The following is a 22,160-nucleotide window of genomic DNA, read 5'->3' on the forward strand; positions in this document are numbered from 1 at the left end:
TCTCTGCATTTGCAAATGTAAATAAATACTCAAAGACCAAACTTTGGTTTAATCCTAAAATCGTCCTTATTTGTTTCATCTGGTGTTTTTGATACGCACTCCTGCTGCTAACAAGAAAAACTTCCACTACAATCTGTAGCTTTTTTTCCCACAAACTGGGAGATATTGCAACTGTCAGAGTTTGACATGGCCAAATTGGACAGATAGTCTAGCTAGCTGTGTCAATTTACCATGCAGATATCTGAGAAGCAGTTAACAATAGTCCTCATAAATCGACCGGAGTTTAAAATTCCAACACAAAGAAAGCGGAAGGAAACGGACATCGGTGAAAAGACATGCATCCAGCGGAATTTCCTGCGACACCGGAGCAATCCCGGAAGTGGAATGTCGTGGATATAGACTAGAAATAATGTAACATTTGGTTAAACAGCATTATACCCACGTAGAGACTGTGTCAGAGTTGAGTCTAAATAAGTGGAATTTTTTTTATCCTAAGTGCCAACATTCAAATATTTACTTACTTACTCCCTCAGGGTGTGTGTGCCTGAACTTAAACCATCTGTTCACATAACCGAGGCTCATGCTATCACACACTGGGTCTCTATGTGCTCCAGCCAATTTTAGGTGACACTATTAGAAGCCACACATAAGTGTGTCTGTACCAGTTACCGTGGGTCTACCAATCTGAAAAAGTCCATTAATTTTCCACACCTGGACTAGATGATGGGTACAAGAGGTATCACAAGTAGACATCATATTTGGAAAGGAAAAGTTGTCTGCAGCTTAACTATTGGGCAACATTTCCCATCAGTTCATCATGTGATGAGCCGTACACATGCATTACCTCATTTACCGCCTGGAGTCCGCAGCAACATTGGCTTCTACAGCGGGTAGCTATCAGCCAGCAGGTTATACAACAGTGTGAACACCACTAGCTGTCTGGAGGAGAAGACACATTTAAGTTTACAGTTGAAAGTCTTTAAAGAATAGCAGGTGGACAAAGTGACAAGAACGTTTCTAGGAATGAATGAAGGCAGATATGGATGCACAAACTCAACGCTCAACTCTGGTGTTGAGAGTATTTTGTAATTTATTTGGAATATCTTGTCAGCTCTGAGACACATTTTCAAAATCTATAAATCTCAGCTGTTTTAAGATTGAAAAGCAGCCGCCTTCTTGTCAAGACTGAAGCGAATAAACATGAAAAACAATGTGTGACTCTTCATTTCAAGAATTGTTCTTCATCTGACCAAAGGATGTAGTGAGAAATGCCCGTGGACCAGTATCAACAACCTCTTTAACTATAAATGTCAATAACAATCTCAACAAAACTCATGCCAAAACTTAAAATTAACTTCAAACATGTCGACCTGAAGCGTACTGAGAATCAAATATTCATGATCTTACCATAAGAGCAACTACAGATCAGTCACACTGACGCTAACAAGGGGGGTATGAAGTAGATGTAACAGACGGTGGGTGAGGCAGAGCAAACACTGCGGCAGCAGCTGCTCTCTGCAGTACAACCATTAAGATGGGAGGAGGCGACCCTCCTAGGAGGAGGCGCATAATGAATGTGCATTGGTGGCGCGCCTCAACATCTGTGCAGCCCAAAGCCCCGCCATACCTCCACCTTTTTGTAGATACACCCATCTCCCATGCCGTGCTTCTTTTTTATTTGTTCAACTTTCATGTTCTTTTTTCTTTTTAACTGCATTTTCTTGTGTGTGAAAGCGACGGCGACATGGAAAAGGTGGTAGAAAGTTAAAACTAAAGAGATAGAGACAGAGAGGGAGAAGCGTTAGGCGGAGGAGGAAGAGCGTCCTCCCCTCCTCCCCGGCAACTTTTCTTTGGGGGCTTCTTATAAACCAACCATCTATCTCCATTATGCCCCCAAAATTGGTATTTGTCGCTTTGCGGGGAAGAAATAATCAATATGTCTTGTGGGGGCAGCGAGCGCATTAGAGGAAGCAAATTGATGTCTCTCGCCCCAGCGCTCCTCACCCAGCACACTGCACCACAGCTAATGGGAAGCCTCGCTGGCTGGCAGACAGGGAGCCAGCATGTGTGTGCGTATGTGTGCATGTGTGTGTGTCTCAATGCACATGAGTGAATGAATGAGCGAGTGGTCAGGCAATAGGGAATTTGTTAATGCAAAGTGAATGCCGGTGTTTGGCTTTGTGTTTGTGTGCTCATGTGTTTGTGTGTGTGGGCAAGTACACCAGCATCCAGTGTGTGTGTGTGTGTGTGTGTGTGTGTGTGTGTGTGTGAATGTGTGTGTGTGCTGTCTGTTTGTGTGTGTCCAGTGCCGACACAGCCTTATCTTTCCCAGCCATCCGGTTTTAGGTCTTTGGGCTGTCAGAGGAAGATAGCCCTGTCACTACCGCAGCATCCCCTTTCCCCGAGAGCCTTGAAGGCTTCCTATACCGACTGACACTTCCAGAAAATCCTCACCTGATAAGTGCATTGCAGACGGACGTGACTGGCCCAGTAGTCTATCACCTCTGCCCGGCTTTTATTTCATTACACTTCTCTATCATTCTCGATCACAGCAAGAGAAAGTAAACATCCTTTTCTTGATTTCAAAAACATCTGTTTTTCATCCAACAACTGCAATTTGTTTAATCTGCTGTCTCGATGTTGTTGGTTTGACCCTCGTCAGTATTGGCTGCGTGTAAGAAGAATTTTATTTGCAGAAAAATGTATAAAGCTTAAAAGGTGAATGCAGGGGCTGAGACCTGATTACTATTACTAATACCCAGCACTTTCTATTGCATTGCACCCACAAATCTATATTTAGTCTCTGGATTACACATTAAGCACCTTTTTCTAATCAATGGCTGCAAACTGCAACAAGTATTATTCCGTTTGAGATTTTTCTCTTCATCTATGAAGGACAAACCTCTCTTGTTCTATCAAATTTGGGCATGGGTACTGAGAAGGCCTGAAGACCAGGGTTTCCAAGCTATGGGATATAGCTTGTATCTGTAGAAAGCACTGTGAGCTACAGTACTAGATACTGTTGGTCAGGAGACAACTTGGTCAGTTGTTCATTTTGACTGTTATTCCAATTCCATGTATGGATTTCTATTAGAGTTTTTAATCCATTTATCATTTCAATTTGTTTGTTCATTATCATAAAGGTTTAAGTGAAATTCAAATCTTGTCCCTGCTTGTTCTTTAGAGGTCCACCGTAAATGCAAAAAGCACAAATGCAAAACTGATGCAACAGAATAACATCACTGTCACTGCATTATGATATGAAAAATGAATATGTAAATAGGGTGACTGATACTATGAAAGTCAGAGAATAAATTAATCTTTCTGTCATGCACACACACACACACACACACACACACACACACACACACACACACACACACAATCAATCTCTGGCTGTGTCATCGAAGTGCTCAGATGTGTCGCATTTCAGACAGAGGACGGGGGGCATCACAACAGGATTCTCGATTATCCATTTATTCGCTGCAGAGGGCATTAAGGGCCTGTCAATCCTCATTTACCTAGGCTGCACTTGCACAAAATTAGAGCCATGACCACACACACACATTTGGCATTGGCTGATTTTGTGATTTCTTTAAAACTATTTAATATTTTTATGTTCTTTTCCTCATCATATGTTAAATCCAAATGTATTCTGATTAAGAGATTTAAAGGATACTAATCCCATGAAAAAAACAACAATGTTTTAGTCTGTCTCTCAATACTTTCAGACTCAGCCCCAAGATGTAAATCTTTAAAATTGGATGACAAATGTTTACTTCTATACTTAAAAATAGTCTCAATAGCTTACTAACACTGCTGGGCACTATAGTTTTTAGCAAACATTACTCAAACTGGAGGAAGTAGTGTATTTGTTGGGGACTGTTTACAGCTGCGGATTAATAATGTATTTGAAGCATCATATTTTGAAGCATCAGGACGTTGTGTGGGATTGACTTAAACTACAGTGCCCATGTTCATTGTAATGAAGGAACATGTCACCCAGTCAACACTGTCAACAGTCAGTATGTTTACATGCACACTAAGTTCCCACTATTATTCAGAAAAGGACAAATATTTGGTGTGAATATTCCGAATTAGACCTTTTTTCCGGATATAGCATTTTCCCATTAAGACATGTGGGATATGCCGGTAGCATTGGGGTTTTAGGAGCTTTCTTTGGACACGTATACAGCGCATTCGGAGTATGTGTCACAATTGGGTTTGTTCCCGCAGTTTATGACCTCCTGCCAGTTTACAGCTTATGGTCAGCTCTGTGCGTTGCTATGGTTGTTGTACACAAACCAACCAGCCAACAGTTCACAAGGCTTGGGTAAAGATGCATGCCCAAAAGAAAAGAAGAAGAGACACACCTACATTTAAACATTATGAAAGACTTTGACATTAACAGGTTTTTGCATATGCGCAAATTTCGCAACACCGACCTGTTCAAGAAGGCGTTTGAAGGAATGAAAGAGGGAGGCTGTGTTTGCACGGTCCAATAAGTCCGACATATATGGAAAGCTATTTTGCACGGCTGCATGTAAACTGGAATATTAGTGGTATATTCATTTTCATTAGCCATGTGAACAGCTCAGTAGAATAATATTGTCTTTTTCAGAATAAGTGCAAAACTCCGAATATTTTCAGCAAGCAAACGTAGTCAGTGTGACTTGATGCATTTTTGGACAACAATGGAAGTCTGAAATACATTTGCTGGCATTAGAAAATGTTACTGCGGTGTATTTTTGGGACCATTAAGCTCGGCAGCATCCAGCGTTTTGCTTTGTTGCAATATCTTTGTTGTGGTGTATTTTCACTGCACTTCCCAGAGTTCACCTGTCATTCAGTTTCTCTTTAAATTTTCTTTTGATTAACTTTCTGTGTAGAGTTTGCCTGCTAGGTTTCCTCCTGGTGCTCCTGGTTTTCTCCCACAGTCCAAAGACATGTTGATTAGGCTAATTGCTTATAGGTGTGAATGAGCCTTTTTCTACAAAATGTCTGCCATTTTGACTTGTCATAGTAGATAAAGCACAGGTGTTAATAACATTAACGGTCGCTCTGTTCTATTCAAGCGCTAAATTGAATCCAGTCATTAATTATTTACATCAATGCTTTTCCTACTGGGACATGTCAAACTGTTCTGCTTCTAAAAAGGCCTATGGTTGCTTGTCTATATATATATATATGTCAATTCTGTGATAGAGTGATGACTTGGCCAAGGTGTATAAGATATAGATACTGGATAGATGTAACTTGTTGATGAGTTTCTGTGGGTTCTGTGGCACTGTTGTCATTTCAGACGCATTTTCTGCAGGTGAGAGGAAGCTGCTCACTGTTCAGAAATTCTTCGTCCTACTGTAAAACTTACTACATCGTCTCCTACAATGTAACACAAAAGTGTTAGAGGAATTATTCCACTACCAGCTGCATGTGACAAACACAACAATTGTGCGTCGCCGCAGGTAATTCATGGCTTTGACGGATACCGAATCAAGGCTGTCACTGCACAGAAGAAACCATGGCAATTAGAAAAGCCCTGTGTGTGAGTTGGCTGCTGCATGCACCGCTGGGCATAAATGAGTCTAGCAGCCCAGGCAACGTAGGCAGAGCTTTAACACAACACGGCAGACACGCCTAAGACTCCCATTGTGCCTCTCGCTAATCCATTTCCACCCTAACAAGCTGCTGCCTTCGAACCCAGCCATCCAACCGCAAGCCTGTCCACCGTCTGCTGGGCTTGGTACAGCTCCAGTATTCTGACTTTCAGCAGCCATTTTAAGCTCTCTCTGGCAACACTCGCCCTCCTCTGTGTTGAAACAAAACTGTAATGGTTTAGCATTGAAGTGCTGCTACTGTGCTTGTTTATAATGCATGTGTTGAAAGTGGCTGGCTGTGAGTGTGTCTTATTAATCTGTTTATTTTTAATCTGTGTATCAAAAGTGAAATTCTGGCATGTAATAGAGGAAATCAGTGTCACATTGACAAAATATTTAGTCTCATAGAAATGTAATGTATTTGAAGATTGGCTAAAAAAAATTATCAGAAAATGCAGACAGCGGTATTATACTGTATTGTCAAGCCAGAATAGAAAGCTGTCCTCTGCATTACCTTAAAGTCTTATATTTTTCTCCCTTCTAGACTGCATGTTGATTACTTCACTCTGTGTGGAGCTCAGGAGACTGTTTTTTTTTTTTTTGAGGTACAAACGGAAAGAAAAAATGCCTCTTTCCGTTCCATGGTAATAAAGCAGCTGAGACACCACAGAGAAATCAACAGTGCATTTTCTCTATTGAGCTGAAAATTGTGGAGGCACTTGAACAGCACTATTTATTGTCCTCGCAGCCGAGAACGTTACCTCAGCTGAAAAGAGCGGAGTCGCAGACAAATAAACAAAATTAATACTGCTTTAAATAAGGTTGTTATTGAAAATCTTGGAAGAAATTAAGGAGAGTTTTGTTTAATTCTTTTTAATGCTTTGTGATTTAGTAGGCGTTTTGTGTCTAAGCCTGACTGCACTTCTTATCCCACCTGTTATCAAAGTGACAAACTTTCCTTTGGGCTTGAGCGCCGGCATACTCCCACACAGAGACACTGGGTGTGATGAGATAAAATGAGATGGGAGAGATGATACAATATGTTACAGGGGGAAGCAGCATCAGGTGACTCAGCTTACTGAGGCGTCACTGTCTACTATGTAAATGCCAAGTCTTAAAAGCAAAACTTTTTTGTTGTTAATTCTGCTCTTTCGCTCATCTTTGTAATAAAGTACAAATGCCATTAAAATAATCTCAGGGCAGTTTCCTAGAAATGTTAGTGTGTAAGGGATTTATTTTTCTGAACCCTCTCTAATGAATCTGTAATTCTTACCGTGTAAATTTAATTTTAAATAATGAATGAAAGTCAGTGAAACAGGAGCCACAGTAAAATGTGTGTTAAACAAGATTGCTAATGGAAAGTAGGGTTCAACAAAAATGTGTTTCTATAAGCAACTGACTTTCATAAATTTGTCTTTTTTTTAAAGGCATTTTGCCTTTATTTAGATGGATAGAGGTGACAAGAAATAAGAGAAAATGGAGAGCACGCAACAAAGGTCTCTTGTTGGAATCAAACCAGGGACATTGCACACATGGTCAGCATCTAAAGCCACCAAGAAACCCCAACTTTCACTTAAATTTTCTTTATTGAGAGAGATGACTGTACAGTATAAAGGTGACAGGAAATGCGGGAAGAGAGAGGAAGCAGCAAAGGTTGGGCCTAAACCAGTAGATATTGCATTTACATGGTCAGCGTCTTAAGATTGTTGCCCCCCTATAGGGCACCTTGAATTTAACATTTCAAACACAACATGGTCTTTTATATAAGATTAGGCCTGTTGTAACGCAACAGGACATACTTCTTTTTCCAGCCAAAAGCAGCAAAGCAGTTCAAAGCAGTGTGATATTTTTCAAATGAAGATGAAAGTCAGTGGTTGTTTATTTCACCTGCAGTTTGAATGTCTGCATGTACGGTAAGACAGGACTAAAGCAATGTTATTTATTTTATTTTTTTTACAATTCCATATAAACCTAGCCTACTATGCTGCTGAAAACCAACAAAGAGGCGTTTAAGATTCAGTATAAGGATTTTTTGTCCTGCTCCTGCTAGTTAAAAAAAAAAAATGGATTCATATTCAGACTGATAGTAATATACAGCAAATTATTTTAAAATTAGATTTCTCTTTTCATTCAAATGAGCTGCAAATATTCCTTCGCACACATTAAAGAGAGAGAAGAGTGTTTCGTGAATTTATGGAGAAGATGTAAATACAAGTGTTGGTCAAATGCTCACAACTGACCATTATAAGGTGTAGAGAAGAGGTAAGAAGAAGCTGAAATATGGTTGTATAAATGCCCTTTTAGACTGGTTTTGAGTCCCTATAGCTTGAAACTTTTGTTACCGGTTGCAAGGTGTGTGTACGTTTTTTCAAACTGCGAAGAATTCAAGATAATGTTTGAGTACTAAACAGACATCAGAACATTAATGTGATTTCTACAACATATTTTTTGCCTCAAATTTGCACAGCTGCTCCCGTGTCTCGGAGCCCTTCAGTGTCAGTGTGTTTAAAGTAACTGCTTCTTAGCACAAAGGCAGACACAGTGAATATGAACAGAATAAGCTTCCAGACAATAAAAAGGCAGCACATCAATATCTGCTGTGCTGGGCTTAGCAGGGGGGCTTATTGGTTTAATTCTCAAAATACACTGAGATGGGAGACTGCATAAGAACAAACAACTGAAGGGAGTGTAAGCTTGTGCTCGAAATCCAATCTACCATCATTTTCAACACGTACAGCAGGCCTAGTACAAATATTAGCACTACATCTATTGGGAGGCAATCTGGCTGTCACCATATTGCTGTTGTTTTTTTAGCAGAAGCGTCAGTAAACAGAGCTGAACAGACACTGAATGCTATTTTGCTGCTCTAGGAGAGGTTGTACTGGTAATGAGCAGTAAGTTCAATGGCTTCCATCCTTACTGCCGCTGTGCCTCAGCTGGCTTGTGCAGCGCCCTGGAACAATGGCATTGTTTGCGTTGTTTCAGTTGAATGTCATATTGTCTAGAGTGTTAGCACACTGAGCAGAACGGCGTGGAGGGTGGCATGTTAGAGTAATCCCATTACTTCTGTGTGGCAGCTAATCACCCTCTATAGCCATGTTTCCATCCACAGGTTTTTTTTGGAAATTAAGTAATATCGAATGAAAAATGCCTTATGGAAACAGTAAAATTCGATTGAATTTCATGAATATCGATACAAAGTTTGTAAGTTCGATCTCACCGGATTTTGTTTTTAGTTACATTTCTGAATTGAAATGTAATTGCTTCAGTTTTCCTCACATTTGTTACATTTAGCGAACACATATTTTTTTTTTTTATCATGAGAGACTTTGTTCAGTATTTAGTTCAGATAACATCAGAACATGGAGAGATGTTTGTTGGTAGAATTGAAACAGAACCTGTGATGTGTCCTCCAAACACTGGAGAAGTAAACACTAAGACAAATAACTGGGAGTCAGCCAGAAATAAAAGCGGACAATCCGACACTGAACAAGAGAACACATATAGGTGGTAACGAGGGACAGGTGACATTAGGGCTGACGAGGAACACATCAGGGCGGGGCAGACAATCAAAGGCGGGAAAACACACAATGGCAGGCAGACAAACAAGACATAGATAAAACAGGAAACTAAAGCCTACCTTACACTAGAAGATTTTGAAAAGACTAAAGTCTGACACCATCTCACATCTAAAAACAATCATCTCACATCTAACGTTAAAGACTATCATAAAACCTACGATAATATCAAAAACGTTTCATTTTGTCGGAACATCAAGACGGGAAAAAGATTGGCAATAAGTCTGCAACATTGGAATCACTTGAAAAGTAATTTAGTGTAAGGTCAGCATAAAAAAAAACAGGATCATGACAGATCTAGCTTTGGATTTTAAAGCAATAAGCAAACAACACATTGGCAGGACTGTAGCTACCACTGAGGAGTCATGTACTCGGTGTTATCTATTTTATTGTGTATAATGACATAGGATACAGATATTATATGTCATGGATGTTTAAGGTTCATTTAAAATTAATAATTTAGGTGCAAAACTAATGCAGAATTTAGGATTCTCCACCAGAATTACACAGTTGAAATCAGACAACGCGTTCTCACTCCCAACTCGTCAAATACGGCAGCTTGGTCAGTGGAGCTCAGCGTCTGTACCGACCCTCAACTGCTTGACTGCGTGAGATAGCTGAGTTTGGTTGGTAGTCAAACTTTATTTTATACCGAATGGGTTCTTTTGGGAGAATTTGACCACAATATTTCTAAAATATTGGCTATGGTCCAGCAGAGTGGGCAGCAGGATTACAACCACTTTTTAAAATGTTATATTTGTTACTCCAAGTGGCACTGGTGAGACTGAGAAAAGTGTTGTGTTGGTAAACCTGCCATTTGGGGGAAGCCAAACAACCTGCAAACACAACCAAAATTATAGGCAAACTTTTTCCTTAACAATTGCCAAATTAAACATCCAGCCGATAGGGAGCAACTTCAGCATTTATTTGGAGTTGTGTTTTTGACCACCTCATGAATATTAAGTCCAATATTCACTCTCCTACTTGTTCCGTTTTGACCTCCACCAACTCTTGAGGGAAATATCTGTTTAAATGGGCCATAGGCTCAATTACCATTGTGTTACCTCATTCGGCGATAGATAGGGACTTTATTTATAATATTATGATATTATTACTTTAAATTACTTTTAAAAAGTAATTTTCCCCAACACTGGGACAAAATAGTGTTAATAATCTGAATAACTATCTCTAATGCAAACACATACCCATACTAGGGCTGTCAAAATAACGCGTTCATTTCGATTAATTAATCTCTCTCTGATGCTCTGAAACAGACGTTACAGGCAACAGAAACATCGCTGCACGTGACGCTAGTTAACACTATACTAGACAGCAGCTAACGTTAGCCTACCGCTAGCTAGTAGCTGGATTAAACACGGTTACAATGCTGACAGCTAACGCTAAACGGTGTAAAGTGTGACTGTATTTCACTGTAGAGGATTCACCACCGGGATGTAGCTAACAATCTGCAGCTGCCGTCGGAAAAACACAGACGGTGCGTTCAATGAAACTGGTAACCTACAGCCTCATGGTGCATTCAAAGTTGTTGTTAAATGCCATTTTCCCATCTGGTAGTTGTTTTTCTCATTCACCAGCAATTTACTAGTGAAATAAGTTATTGTTATAGTTATTACATTATTATTAAATCATTTAATTTTGACCATATGGCCTTAGCAATAAACAAGCCTTCTTTAATGTTGCCGACTGTTGTTTAGTACCCTTCTTTTTTTTTCTTTTTAACTTTCTTAAAAAGTATCGGTTAAGGCACCGGGCAAAAATTATGTATGCAATTAATTTAGATTAATTAATCACAGAGTCTGTAATTAATTAGATACATTTTTTTAATCGATTGACAGCCCGATTGACAGCCCTAACCCATACTGATGTATACACACATGTATATAACAAGGACCTCTTGGTAAACATGTCTCTGGATTCTTGCCCTGGATAAAACTGACGAATATCCCTCAGTGATAATTTAAAGCCTCTATTTTAGGCTGGAGCAATGACGTCTATTAGATCTATAAATCATGTCGGGCGAGGGGGTAGTAGTGGGGGGTGTGCAGTGAGAGCTCAGGGTCGTAAATCTCATTACCTGAGACTGCTGCCGACCCGCACCCCCCTGTCCTCAATCTCTCCTATTATCAGCTGACCTTGACCACCGACGCAGACACTTACACTCAATCAGGGCTGCAGAGGGTGCGCGTGTGCCGCTGTGTGTGCGTGTGTTTACCTGTCACATTTGTGTCGTGATATTTGGAGCCCCCTCGCCCCCCTCCCTATCTTAAATGAGGTCCCAGGAATTTTTTTAATGAAAATATCAGTTTATTTTTGCTCCTGTCATCTTGTCATCGGCTTCTTTCCATCGAGCTTGCCCGTCACTGACTCTTAGAGGTAAACACACACACACACACACACACACACACACACACACACACACACACACACACACACACCAATCTCAAATATTTGCATATTATTTTCACATATTTTAGGACTGTACAATCAGAAATTAAATTGAAAAATATGCCTCATTCGCTCAATATAGCATTAAAACAAAATAAATGAGAGCACCTGTAAAGGCTAGTAGTCCTTGATAAAATGATGATGAGATGAGATAAAATGATAATTTATCATCACAAATGACCTATATGGTGAACTTCAGTTAATGAGTTTAAAAAGGTTAAATTTCTCCCAAAAGCCCAAAAATAGAGCAGGCTCAGACTTTTTACTCTGGTTATTGGACAGATTGGGTCTGTCCTCAGTTCTGGTTTGCTGAGTCACTTTCCGAACTGCTGTAAAACGGCTAATAAACGCACACCTGTAAGCACACCATGGTTCATTTAAAGTCTAATGATCTGATGTTAAAACACGGTGTAACACTCATGCTTTACCTGTCTGTCAAAGAAGTACAGCAGAATATGAGTGTTCTTATTAGCATCATGCATTTATTTTCTATCTATTACTTTTGACTTTTCAGAGGCAAAAATTATTTTAGCAATGCTTGTGGTTATGGATGGCAATATTGGTCTGTCAGTTGGTTGGTCGACCACTTTGGTCCAGACTCAAATATCTCAACACAATGTTTGAAATTTTGTACAGACATCCATGGCCCCCAGAGGAAGAATCCATGTGACTTCGGTGACTTTTCCTTTAGGACTACCAGCAGGTTGACATCTGTAGTTTTAAGTGAAATGCCTTGCTAACTATTGGATGAATTGCAATGGCATTTGGTACAAACATTCATGTCCACCTCAGGATGAATTTTCAATTTTGAATTTCTTGTTTACGTTGAAATATCTACAAAACTAATGGCATTCCCCATCAGCCTTTTTATGATATCAAATCAGGTCTACTGACATAGCTTTAACATAAGCATTGTTTTCCTGTAAAACTCTGAGCTTGTCTGTTGTGCAACAAATTTTTCAAAATGAAAATCTAAAATGATACTTTGCTAGTATATTTTCTAACAATGGTTGTGTCTATTGGTTGAAAAGCCTAATATGTAGTCAATGTTTGTACAACCTGCTTTGGCAGTACTGTATTAACATACTTGTTGAGGCCAAAAAAAGCATTCAAACCACAAATACTGTAATTACATGGCGTGTGCTTTGCCAGCTGCGTGCTGCTGTTCTGTCTTTCATTATAAAGTGGTATATTACCGTTTAGAAAAGCAATTATTCAGTTGAACTTGCGGTGGTTTTCTGCTTTGCGCAACGCCAAGCAACACTTCTGCTTTACTAGACATACGTCAAACCTCGGCTTCTCACTGCAACTTTAGTTAAGATCAGAACTTGACACCTGCTGACATCACAAGTTGGATCTCCAATCAACACAGATGGAACGAGCGCAGGCGTATGTACGATGGCCAGCAATCACAGCTCCTACTACAGGAATATTTACCTTTGGCTGCAGCAGTTACATAAACTTGGCAAAACTTCGACAAACAAGAAAAATAGTCCTGTCCTGGTCACATAGGGTGAAATGTCTTTTTGTTGTGTAAATCAAGCCTCTGGCAGTGCCCTTGGTTTCTGTGCTGCCTGGCTGAGATCTCCTACTGCGTTTTGACTACCAGCACCAGTGAAACAGACATAATGAATGTTAGACTTCCAAACAGAGTCTGGCGCTGCTTGCCGTCTCCATATTTCTCCCACTTTCTGTCAGATGTTTGTTTCTCTCCCTCCTCCTCCTCCTCTTTTGCTTTCTCTCTTTCTTTTGTGTTTTCTTGCTAACCCTGTGCACCTAAGCCTCTCTCTTCCTCTCTAAAAGCACACATTGCTGTGATTTTGTGCCATTAAAAAATCATTCTGCATAATACCACGTGTCTCCTTAGGAACATGGCAGTATGTCCTCAGTATGTAATCAACTGTAGTCTTTCAAAGAAACGGAAACGATTAAGCTGCTGACACAAAAATCGTTTAATTAGAATTCATCAAATTAAAAGTAACCTCATGTAGAAGTGGAGATAATTCAGTTTGCAGCCTCTTCCTCCTTACATCATGTCTTCAACTCTGCTTCCTCCGATGCATCTTAATGGGTTTTCATGCCTGGAGCAGATTGAAGGCTGGAGTTGGAATCTGCAGTATTGTGGTATATATCTGGCTGTTTCAATAATAACTCATATGACAACACTCTGGGCTATCACACAACCCCCAAACTGTCACTGTTCTACCACTGTGCCTTTGGGTCGACTCACCCTGAATAATTTAGCCACAGTAGTCAGCGAGTTTGCCCAGAGGAAGTTCCTGAAAAGTACATCATGTCTGGCCCGAGGCACGATTCATGGGATGGAGACAGCTTCAGTCAAGTTTGCTGGCTGAGGATGTGCCCAGCACTAATCACTAGTAAATACAGATATATCAGGAAATAGTCTATATCCTTGACATTACACTTCTGGGATTCCACAGGAAATTCCGCCAGATGAATGTATTTTGTGTTTTCTTCCGCTTTCTTTGTGTTGTAATTTTAAATTCGGTGGATTAATGAGGATTATCGTTAACTGCTCCTCAGATCTCTGCAGGGTAAATTGAGACAGCTAGCAAGACTATGTGTCCAATCTGAGTTTTCTCTCGCACGACTGCCATTAAATGCAGTCGTGCCATTAAACCAAAGCACGTTTTCCTCCCATCCCCGAATGCTATGTGGAGTAGCCAGACCCTCCTTCAGCGTGCTTTGGAGGAGGGTCTGGCAAAGCGAGACTAATCAGGACATGACCCGGGGCGAGTGTCTGTGTGTTCGCCAAAACTAACATGGAGATTGATTCTGAAATAATCATTCCACCTGGATGGAAACGTCTCATTAATGCTGATGGAAACATGTAAGGTTATTTACGCTGGAATTATCGTTCACACACAAACGTCTTTGTGGGTCTATGTAGAGAAGGGTGTTATGGGTAAAAGTAGTAGTTTAGAATCAATTGTTTTTATTAATTGCAATTTAAACTGCCCGTGGGTTGAATTTGAAAATTGACTATCTGAAAAAAGACACTGAGGTTCACAGCGAGGTTATTGTAGTTTAGCATTTTTCATTAGTTTTTTATTTCGTTTTGACTTTGTTTTCAAATTAAGTTTAGTTTTAATTAGTTTTTAAAGCGGGTTTGCTAGTTTAGTTTAGTTTTTATTTTTTGAAAATGCTTAGTTTTAGTTTAGTTTTTATTAGTTTTAGTCTTTTTTTGTAATATGGGTTATTTGTCAGGGGCAAGATTAAAAAAAGGTCAGAAAAAGTATTGTGTAATAATAACAACAAAAACATCATACAAAATATGTATTCAACAATAACACCAGTACATAAAATGTACATTTGATAAGCACAAATATGAAAACAGTCTACACAAGACACTGCAGTAAGAACAAAATGTGTGCCGTGTGACAGCACACATTGACGTGACGTGTGCCAGGAAAAAACCTAAATAGCCAACAGACAAACAGACATACATGAACAGGTGTTTTGAACTTTGGTTTGAGTAAAGTGGCGAACTTTTTGAAGTCAGTCGACTCACACAGTTGTGTAGACATCCCAGTATCAATCCACATATTAACCCACACTTCCTCCCGCTTTTGGTGTTCTTGCGTATTTACTAACCAGCAGCTATCGGGTCGCCGGTGAAGGAACGCCTGTAATGTTCTCTGTCCTACGGTTGTCTCCGTCATGCTGCCTGGCCCTGTACCCATACATCTACGCCCTGTACCAGGGTTAGCTTCTGTTTCGGGGGAGAGGGGGGGGCTTGGCGTTCTCCTTTACCATGTTAAGATAAGCTAGGTTAGCCTCCTAGCACTTCTCAAATATACTTTAAAATTCGTAAGATTTTTCCCTTTAATAAATTGTCCACATATTTTACCACCTTCCACTGCAAGGCACTTGCTTTTATCTCACACACATAAGTCATAATCAAATAGGATGCCGCCATGATGCCAGGCGAGGGGCATGGACTATGTTGTGTTCAATTTGACATGTAATTTCTGGGTTCCCATTCAGAAACTATATATGTCTATGGCATAGACTGTATAAAACAGGTCTATGGTCGGAAATGTCAACTCTGAAAGATATGTTATTTGCTCTATGAAAGACATCAACAGAGACAAAAACTAAGGACATTTACTCAATCATTTTCTTTTACTTTAGTTAGTTTTGCAAACAGACATTACAGTTTTAGTTAGTTATCGTTTTTTTTTTTGCCTCGTTTTTATTTTTATTTTTATTGTTTTTTCCCACCTAGTTTTAGTTATTTTGTTCGTTTTCGTTAACGATTATAACCTTGGTTCACACCAATTCACACCAATTCCCCCTTCCACATGAATCAAACAAAAATGAAATGAAACAAATGAAATGAAACAAACCTGGATCGTCTCATTTTCTTATCAGAATAATTTTAAAGATGCAACAATCACATGAAGAGCTCTATGTGATTATTCAACACAAGAGCGCCACCCTTGTCAGAACATTCGTATCTGGAGACTGCAATTTTGGACTACTGTATCATCCTGTACACATACTGTATCTGAATAGTCAATAATGAAGTGTCTTACGTGAAGCTCAAGGCTTTGTTATGTCCTGTAGGAGTCAACTACAACTAGGGTTGTGCAAAAAAATCGATTCACATTCGAATCGCAATTCAAGCTCTACCGATTCAAAATCGATTCATAGAATTCCAAAAATCAATTCATATTTAAAAAATATGGCTTTAAAGTCTGTCTTCAGTGCTATACCACCTGTACATTCCATTTTAAAGCCAAATACGTAGCTTTTTTTTCATTACATCGTTTTCACGGTCCTTGATCATTACATGTAGTCAACTTTTCCATCAATTAATCTATTTGCCATATTTGCCTGTTCAGTGTCACTGGGGCCTTTAGCCAATCCCAGCATGCATTGAGAAAAAGGTAGGGCACACACACACACACACACACACACACACACACACACACACACACACACAGAGTCCTGTTCCGCTCTGCCAGGCTCTCAGGACCACCTGAGGGTACCACATCACAGGTTTGTTTTTCCTGTATCTGCTCCATCAGAGAGGAGCAGGCCTCATTAGTGTGTGGCCCCTGTAGGGTCCTGGGGCCCCAAAACCCACACAGCCAACCTACAGTGTCCCCTTGGGCCCTGAGCCCAAAACACAACAAATCACTGAAACAAAAACGTGTGCTAGCATCCCTAATGCCCAAATCTTTACACTTCAAAAACACAATTATGCTAATGCCAGGAATCATTTGCCATTCCAACTCTGATTTAATGCGGCCTTTTAGTGGGGAAAGCTAATTAGAGGCTTTAATTAACATGTGCGACACAAACTGAAGAGCAGTGCGAAGGAGCCTGTCGATCATGGAGGAGCACAGCGAGAGCGGTGAAAGAGGGAGCGCGAGAAAGGGAAGTCTGAAAGCTATGCAAATGAGTCGAGGGAGCGCCACGGGGAGGCGTGGATATCTGCCGCTACAACGGTTTCTGTAAATATCACCGTGACCCGTAGACAGAGTGGAGCCAGCTCATTAACACAGATTGGAAAGTGTCACCAGAATTCAGCCCACGAGGGTCAGCGCTGATACAATGCAACCTGAGCTGAGGGTACCATCATTAAAAGTGGGACAAAACACAGGATATAAGCTCATACACTGTAATGCAGATATTCCATTGCAGTCACATCATCCTTTACTGTATAAGTACCTCAGGGTGGATGGCCCAGTGCGCTGCTGGAAGCTCACTACACCTCTATACTCTGCCTCTGTAGCTGCAGATATATTTGCTGCCCAAATGCACACTGTGATTGCATTTATAGGCTTCTCATTAACACAGATTGGAAGGTGAATTCTGCACAACTCTGCATTATTGTTGCACAACTTGAGCTCAGGATATCATCATCATTACAACAGGTAGATATGAGCAGAAAGTGAAAATAATCACCTTGGGTTTTTGCAGCGCTGCAGTTTTCCCCCTGAATATAAACTGGGCCACAGAAAATAGGAAATTGAAACAGAAGATTGGAGCTGAAAATAGAAAAAGTCAAGGAAATGTGGCTGTTAATGCCTAAGCTTTTACTCTGTTTTCACTTAGATTAACATTTTCACAAAGTTCTGCTGCACAAGGAATGCACTTAAATATTTATTAGAAAGATGGTTTAGGGCTTTCTTCATTTCTCATTTTTATTGGTGAAAGTACATTTTGTGCCACCAGTTTAAAGTGATTCTTTTGGGGGGTTTCATTAAAACACATTAGTAATTTCCATATTTGATCTATGTGGTTCTATGTGATCTAATAGTTCTGCTTAAACTATTACCTCCTGATTAGTAGATCATATTGCTACTATTTTCCATGTTTTACATTTTTCAAAACAGTACTATTTATGCGAGGTATGGAGTGTTTTAATGTACATTCAATCAAGTGAATGGTTTCTTTCTATTGCAGTTTATGTTCTAGTTTTCAAAGCCACATTGTTGTTTAGTTGATTCAGACTTAACTGCAATGCTCATTTTGTTTTAAGCTTTCAATGTAGATGTCTACTTTGTCTGTAAAAGGTTATATACTGTAGGAAATAGTCATTATTGCTGCAGTCTGAGTCTCTGCAGGCAGAAGTCACTTTGCTTCTACATTGCTGAAGCTCTCAGTGTAGAAATCTGACTACATACTGTATGGGCACTACAGGGTTTCCTCTTGGGGATCAATGCAGCGGCAGGGGAGTGAAAGTGAAATGTGCAGCTTGTCTGATGGTTACATGTGTAACCACTTTAAAATTCATAGAAAGAGCAGTCCAGCTAAGTCCTCGGTGAGGATTACAGTTTTGAAGTATTGAGCGTTATTCTCTGAGATCCTGACCTTTTTCATTCACACTGTAGAATTTCCAAATATACAGATAAAGACAATGAATAGTAAATGTATTATTAGAATTAAAGTTATGCTTTTCATGAAATCAATCTCGGTTATTGACATTATTTGTGTTCTGTATATTTTTTAGCAATAGCCATTAAATGTAATGTAACGCAATGTGTTGGTCAACGCACTCAGCACTAACCGCCAACATTAATAACAAATGTACAAAACAAGACATTGTTTTGCAATTTTTGCCAGCAGGTCAGTTTGACATATTTCAGGGAGTAATGAAAGAAGGAGCAGCCACAGTGAACCTCCAACTCAACATCAAGGTAATCAGGTAAACTATGTCCTGCTGTTGTGCTGAAAACTACATCCGCTGTGTGCAGCATGAAATTAGATTGTGGCTGCCGCTTTTATTGACTGACCCCTTTTATTAAAACAACATGAGTCTGTAAGCAGATACACCAGCTGCTCTTCTGTTGTGTTTCTAAGTGTCTGCTTAAAGTGTTAAATCACACAATGTTACACATTATCACACTTGCTGTCGATATAAATCAAGTGGGACTGAAATCTTTTAGGATTTAACATTTCATTCATTCGTCTGCAGTAGGTCATGTTTAAGTAAGTAGTGAATGGAAACCTTGAATCTATGACCAGAACACTACTTATGAAACCCCATAAATACACTGAGGGATCACTTGTCTTGTCATTCTGAACAAATCGAATACTGAAATAATGGCTGATCTAAACTTTCGGCTACCATCCGTCATTTCAAGGATCTTTGTTATTAATCCTTGACACGAGACAGTGAGAGTATAGTGAAGCTCACCTCTGTGTTCGGTCTTCTGAGGTTCAGTCACAGCTAACAGTCTTCATAGCACATCATGTCCTCTTCACCTGAAGACAAGCTGTACAAAGGAAAACAAGAAATTCAGTGTTGTAGTAACATCCATCTCATTCCAGCCAAACTAAATGATGATGATGTTTTCACCCTGGAGGTAGAACTATTTGCAAGGCTGCAGTTTCAAAGTTTGAACAAACATGTGTCCCTAATGCAATGAAATGTTTGGGTAGACTATGAGCTAGTTTACTGTTTTTATTTACTCACACCGCTCTCATGCTGTAATATTTGGTTGCAGCAGGCGAAACAGCAGCTTCAATGTACTTTACCTGGCCTGCAGGAAACAGCAGACAGACACAGTTATCCACTAGCTTGTCAACATAGCAGAATAGCATTTAGCAGCTCAGTCAGATTTATTTTCTTCAGAAGTTGGTGGAGACTAAAAACAGAGCTAAAAGGAGAGTGAATATTTGACTTGTGGCAAGAAGCGCGACTCCAAATGAATGCTTGTGTTGCTCCGTGTCAGCTGGATGTGCAAATAGGCTACAGTTTGCTAACATGTTTGCCTTATCAACCTGAAGGGTGATGTGGCCATGTTGTGTTCACGGCTTGATTCTACTGCCCCTAGGTGGCCCAAAAAGTCAGTCACTTCGAATATGACACTAATTTGCCTGATGGGGGTTCTAGAATCTCCAACTTAACAGGACACAGCTACCACACTTTTGATCTGACAGTTTTCAGTGTTTTCAGGTTAAACAAAAAACATGAACAGTCGGTTATTGGCCTGTGTTCTGTTGATTCAACTCAAAAAAGAATTGAACATTAGGGAAACATGTATTTTAACGCCTCACTGCAGCATTGTTATGTTAGCTACAGTACATTTCTGCAGAAGTTTTGCACAACAATGCAGCAGTGCAACATGTATATCAGAGAATCACTCTCAAGGTCAGTGACTATTAAATGCTTATAAAATGTTTTTTAATAATATACTACAGCAGGAAAATATTTGCCTGAGGACATCAGGGATAAATGGCAGTGCATGAGGTGAGCCCATACTGAGCCTACAAAAAAATAACTACAAATCCCACCTGTTTTCAAAAGAACAAGGTTTAAGCAAGTGGTGGAATGTATCTAACTGCATTTACTCAAGTACAATTTAGAGCCATGTGTACTTCACTTGCTTTTTTTCTTTTTATGCTACTTTATACTACACTACATTCAGAGGGGAATTTGTACTTTTTACTTGATGACATTTATCTGAAGCTAAAATAACTAGTTACTTTACAGATTGAGAATTAACATTAAAAACACTTGATAATCTTATAAAATACAATGCATTTTAAAGATTATACCAACAGTTTACAAGCTTTTAGGTTTTTGACTCCGGTCTGGCTACACCGCTTATCTATTCTGGGATAGGGGGAAAAAACGCTCTGGCTTGTTTGTATTTCTTAAAACCAATCACAACTGTCCTTGGTGGAACTAAGCCCCAGATACAGCGACAGTGCCCTTGCTAAATAAATAGCAGAGATAGCTGAAAGGGACAGGAGGGACATCCGATGTCAGGCTTTAACCCAGCAATGAACATCCAGAATATTTAATAGTTAATGAAATATCTTGTTTTGGACTGATGGTTTGGACAAATCCAGTTTTTTCTAGATGTCACTTTGGGCTATGGGATGTTTTCATGGGTGTTTACTGTTTAAAGCAACACTAGAAATCTTTTCCCACTTTGGTCCCCATACAGGTTGGAAGCGGAATTGTCCATTACATTACATTATGCAAGTTTGTCAGATCGGGTAGCGGATCTGTAGTTCGAATGAATTGGACAATGTAATGTAATGGACAATTCCGCTTCCAACCTGTAGGGGGACTGAAGCAGGAAAAGTTGCCTTGTTGCTTTAAATGTTTAATCAGTTAGTCCAGAAAATAATCTTCAGATTAATTGATGATTAATAATGGTTAGTTCCAGCCCTAATATACTTTTTAAAACAAAAAGTTATATTTTGCTGGTTATAGCCTACTTCGGTGCTTTTAGTAAGATTTTGAATGCAGGACTGTTACTTATGTTGTTGTTTTTTTTTTACATGTACTGATACTACATTCCTTAAACTTATGAGTTTAAGGAATGTAGAAAACCATGTCCAGATTAGGGTCATGGACCTGCAGTGCAGCAACTGTGGTTCTTTTTAAAAAACGTTGGGGCCCGGAAGTAGATGCAGATATTTGAAAAATTAGGCCTCCACTTACAAGCGCACAAGATTTCTTTGTGTCCTGAAAGAGCAATAAACTCAAAGAGAATTCTCATTATGTCAGTAAACTGTATTTCATACCACTCATGAAGAAATCAATATAATGTAGAGAGAGACGCAGCTGAAAAAAACAAAATGGTAGTGTTGCTGAGGTTGGCATCAGAAGGGCATTTGTAGTGAATTTGATTAAAATAAAATTGCTTTCAAGAGCTCTCAGCAGGCTGGAAGGTTGAGTGGGAGTGCTCTCGTGTGCAGCGCTGGTGGAGTTTCACAAACTAGGTTTTCAGAGTGAGGAAACAAGATGAAGAAATGCTTTGAAAGTGCCTGAGGACAAAGAATGAGGAGGCACTGGTGACATGGTGGTGCAATACTACCACTATTATTATTTTCAATACATTTTCATTTACATATCTGAGGCTGGTGAGATGGTGATTTCTGTCTTAAATGTGATTCTTTTTTATGAACTATCTGTGATTAAAGGAGTTTAGGTTGCTATGTAAAATAGATTTTGTGTTTGACATTTAACCCTTGTCGTTTGTAATTGCTAAACTACACCTTTCCATGCCATAAATCAGATAACAGC

At 39.6% G+C, this 22,160-nt stretch overlaps 1 long non-coding RNA gene across 2 annotated transcripts in view; it reads right to left on the reverse strand.

Annotated features, from left to right (window-relative positions):
* The window catches only part of LOC116060180, a 50,550-nt gene that overhangs the window by 22,440 nt on the left and 5,950 nt on the right, over window positions 1-22,160 (reverse strand). Inside the window, exons 1-2 of one of the 2 annotated variants that reach the window (XR_004896098.1) lie at window positions 19,655-19,938; window positions 19,314-19,392 (exon numbers count right to left, since the gene is read on the reverse strand). This is a non-coding gene — a long non-coding RNA (uncharacterized LOC116060180). Of the gene's footprint in view, window positions 1-19,313; window positions 19,393-19,654; window positions 19,939-22,160 lie in introns of those variants that run through there. The other variant, XR_004107450.2, reaches the window with a different exon arrangement.

Source organism: Sander lucioperca, chromosome 20, assembly GCF_008315115.2.
Source record: "Sander lucioperca isolate FBNREF2018 chromosome 20, SLUC_FBN_1.2, whole genome shotgun sequence".
Lineage (NCBI taxonomy): Eukaryota > Metazoa > Chordata > Actinopteri > Perciformes > Percidae > Sander > Sander lucioperca.